The sequence below is a fragment of the Leuresthes tenuis genome, unplaced genomic scaffold (genome assembly GCF_036924035.1).
Source record: "Leuresthes tenuis unplaced genomic scaffold, fLeuTen1.0.hap1 SCAF_18, whole genome shotgun sequence".
Classification (NCBI taxonomy): domain Eukaryota; kingdom Metazoa; phylum Chordata; class Actinopteri; order Atheriniformes; family Atherinopsidae; genus Leuresthes; species Leuresthes tenuis.
Window position 1 is genome coordinate 13,725,560 of NW_027325372.1, and position 4,636 is coordinate 13,730,195.

A 4,636-nucleotide genomic window follows, 5' to 3' on the forward strand; every position below is an offset into this window, starting at 1 on the left:
TTGGGAATTTCAGTGCTATTTTTTTGTTTCATTTAGTTTTTCTGATCTTACATTTAAACACCACAACGTATCTAACCTCGGCATACATGACAAAGAGCAGCTGCAGTATAAATGTTTGGGCTTTTAAATGCTTACAGAGGAAACTTTGAGCTGACTATTTGCCAAATCAACGTGCCGTTTGACAAGCTATTCATGCAGAATTACAGCAATTTCAGTCATTAAATTCTATAAAGCCAAGTTGTATTTAAACACAATGAAGGCTCATCGGGAAGCCTTAACTTTGGATAACGCTTTTGCATTCCCACCAGTAGTGTTTTATGCCTCTTGTGTTTGAGGGTTTATTTTTAACTGCTAAATGTAGGTGTAGTCATTACTGAGTCTTAAAAGTTAATGAATGAATGACAAAAAAAACCCTTTTGTAGGTTCACTTTTATTGGGGTAAAAGCTTTGCATTATGTGTTCTAGACTGCTCTAATGCAAAGCTATAAACAAGTGTTCTCCCTGTAATTGACTATTAAATTGTACTGAGTACATCTTCAATAGTCTTCATGTCATTTAATGGCCTCTTCTGAGCATAAAGGGGGTATTTGCATGCCCTCCTTACATTAGATCAGGTAGATCATTAGAAATAATAGATTGTTTATCACAGCGCACAATGAATGTCTCTCATCTCATGGCTTTTTTTTCTTTCTTTTAGCCGTGTGCTGTCTTGTGTTTGTACAGAAAACTTCATCGGGTAGTAGCAGTGTATGACCGTAACAGCATTCCACAGGAGCTGAAGTTTTTACCTACCATCCTGTGACAAATGAGCTACACACCTCGCACCCAAACTCCGCTCATTAGTCATGTTAGGTATGTCACCATGAGTAATTATACGAAGGCCGAAACTTGCATTAAGCACCGACTTTCACACATGTACAGCGTGTGATGTGCTACACTTTCCCACACTTTAGGCAATAGGGAACGTTATCATACGTGCAAAGCTGTGTACCAAGACATGAATCATAATTATAACTGCTGGTGAACCAGACAGGTCTGCTAGGTTTGGCTTGCATGCTATTTGCTTCTGACATAAACAAACACATGCATCTTGTCACATGTTCTGTTTGCGCCATGATGTCATGTGAACGTATATGCATGCTGAGCTCAGTTTCTTAGTTTAGTTTGGTTTCTGAAATGGCGTTTGCCCCCATTTTAGTGCCTTCTTAGGTGGGAGTGTGTGTTTGCGCGACTATACGGAGGCCTTTCTCCAGAGTGTGTCTATCTTTTCGTGTGTTTTCAGTACTCGGCGCTGTGCATGCTCCAGTGAAGCGAGCAGTCTCTCTGACGGACCGGCGAGAAGCGAAGAGGGTCAATTCCTCCAGAAGCTCATTTTAGTCCCTATCTCTATCACACAGTTTTGCACACACACACACACACACACAAGTTTTCTACAAGTCACTCTGACAGGGAGGCTCATCTGTCCCTCACACACACATTTGCACACAAGCACACACTGCTGTGCTCCCATTAGGGAAATATGGTGAGAAGACAGGACTGCTGATGCATGTCACAAAGTACCACTGCTAGTCTCACACATAACATCTCTTCCTTCTCTCTCCCTCTCCATTCTTTCATTCTGTCGCTCTTTCTTTTCCCTCTCTCACAGCTTTGCTACAGTGCTGAATATCTTCCTGTGCTTCTACATTTGTGCATGAAGAAATTCAAATATGTAGAGCATTACCATGGAAGAAAGCCTTAGTGCACACAGAGTCAGGGGGTGATAATGACATTCATCCATTCTTTCTTCAGCAACAGCCTTTTTTTTCTTTGTTTGTTTTCTTTGTTTTTTTCCTTATTGATGGTGGGTTGTGGGTATGGAGTGATATGAATGCCACGAAAAAGATCAATCTTGCAGAGAAAATAGAAATGATAGATAAAAGTGGAAATGTGAAGACAAAACAAGACAAGTGGGAAAATTACCAAGATGCAAAATAGAGGGCTAAAATTTATAACTGACACATATGAATAGATTAGATTTGAAATGTACACACATTGCCCCCAAAATGTGCATCAGTTTTCTTTGAAATGTGAAATGTATAGATATAGTATTAGAAACAATGTTTTCGTGGATGGGTGAACACATTGTTAACACCCATTTAGAGTCTCCAATTAGACTACAACACGTTTTTAGACTTGGACTAAAATTGATGGGTACTCCAAAACCATTCAGGTTTGGTTCCAGAATCATCTTGCTGGAACAATATAGAACACTCCGTAAGTAGATGCAGGTCTGCTCCTGAGTTCGACTTTGCACTCTGCACACAGATCGTTGTCCTACAATGATCTTCCGACACATCATCTGCTCAACCAGAATGCAGATATGTGCTGACTTTAATGTTAAAAACAAATATGTCAGCTTTGGGCTTGACAGTAATACATACAGTGTCTAATTCTCAGCCGACCTCGGTTGTCTCTGTGTCTGATATGAATGCATTAGCAGGATTGTGCTGTGCGGTGGATTAGAAAGTCCCTCGTGCTTTGTGAGGTGTGTGGTAATGCCAGACTTAGTGGATTCTCCTGCAAATCACATCCTCCCATCGCTCTCTTAATCCCTGATGCGCTGCCTAATGACACAGAGACTGAGGAACTCAGTGGGAGATCAGAGCGTGGCAGGGAGGGCAGGGGGGAAAGTGACAGAAAAGTTACAAAGACTCAAAAGTAGGAGGATGTCTGAGAATGTCTGGAGAGGAAACTACATGGCTTATTCTTGCTGACTGCCACCATCTCTGCGTTGTAACAGAACTTGATTTTGAAGGCAGTGAGGATGAGAAAATGTTGACTTTTATGGTTTTTTTTTTTTAGATTTATCCTATTTGTGTGTGCGTTTGTGTGCGGTTACAACCTCTACATCTATAATCAGTGTGTCATGAGCGGATAGGGCAGGTGCTCAACAGGTGTGCCCTCTGATACCAATCCCTTTCCATTTGCCTGTCTGTCCTTCCATGTTTGCACGTGCTTATTGTTTTCTTCACTGAGGAACACCTGGGCTCGGCTGCACCTGGGCTTGTTGCCCAGTCCTCTGTCTGACGTCGCACGCACAGACACACACTCACACACACACACATTCACTCTCAGGAACATACTGGAACACAGCCAGTTCCTGTTACCAGCTAAAGGAGGAAGTAGCAGCTGACATCCTATCCTGCAGTTCCTAGGAGACTCAACACCTTCAGTGAACCATCCAACTCGGACCCTCTTGAGAGAGATTTACCTGGGAATCAAGCCTCTTGCAGACAACAGAAAAAAACACACTGAGGACTCTGTTTGCACATTAGGTTAATAACTGGTGGGTACTTCTGTTAGACCGATTGTTTAGGCATCTGTTTGTTTTGCCTTGCAAGTGTGGTTAATCGTGCCAACAAAAGCTGCAATAAACATCAGAGCTTTTGGTAAATGAATCTCAGAATTAAGTGTCATATGTAGGCGTAGTGTGTCTGTTCAGATCACTTAGCTTTCCAGGTAACATAGATGACTATGTCCTAAATAGCAAAGCCCATTGCTTAAGTGTGTTGCTTAATATCTCCTAAAAGACTTTGAATTTGTCTTGCAATGATCTTAGAAGATATGCACAATACATAAAAGCAAGTTGTAATATTTGAAAGCAGATTTGATTGATTTATCTCTTTCCCAGAATATCATAACTTTTGCGCTTTGGTCTGTTTGAAAATGAGTAAGTGAAATCCACTGGGTAAAGAGAAAGAGCAGAGTTGCTGTGTTTCTTAGGATGATGTGCTTGGCCATGCACCAGTGAGCGTGGAATTACCTGAGGGAATAACATCAGCACGTTTTCTTGTGGATGGTTGTGGTGTTTATTACAATAAGCAAGGTGATCTCGAGTCCCTCCTTCTCTCTCAGTGAATCACTGTTCCAGAGAGTAGGCAAGCAGTGATGTGTGCATTCGTGTAGCATTGTGGCTCACTTGATCGTTTACTCAAATATCAGTCACTACCCAGTTTAGAAAGATTCATTCATTTTATACTTGGATTATAGGCTATTTTACTGACCACATTCGTGTGTTATATTAAGATTCTAAACTTTATCTTGTTTATTAACAGATCAGGTAGATATACAACTTCATTGTCATTTATCTAAAGTCAAGCTTCCAGCCACCCGGATAAGTTACTTTTTTTGTTTTTTCCCTCTTTATTTAAATGCAGTTTTGCTATTGGTTGCTAGAAATAGCGCAAAATACCTTTTGGGTGTATTTTGGTGCTGAAACAGAAAAAAGTGGGAAAACAAAGGGTCTAAACAAAGCAATTTGCCATCAGCTTGCAGGATGAAATGAACATATGGACTGGTATTACATTATCATAATTATTATCATTTACTGATCGGGGGTGCATAACTGTGCTTTAAAGTTTTCCAAGATGATTCATCAATTACTGGTACAGCTACCACTAAAGATGACCACTTATTGTGCTGTTTTGTGAATGATAAATGGATTTATGGTAAAAGTGCTATCTGGGGGGGAAACAATTTGACCATGTGATGACAGATTGTGCAATACATTTTAATGAATAGGAAATTCATTATAGGAATAATCGGCAGTGATATTAAAAAGACAGGGGGGCACACTGTACAACCTTCCCGTCAT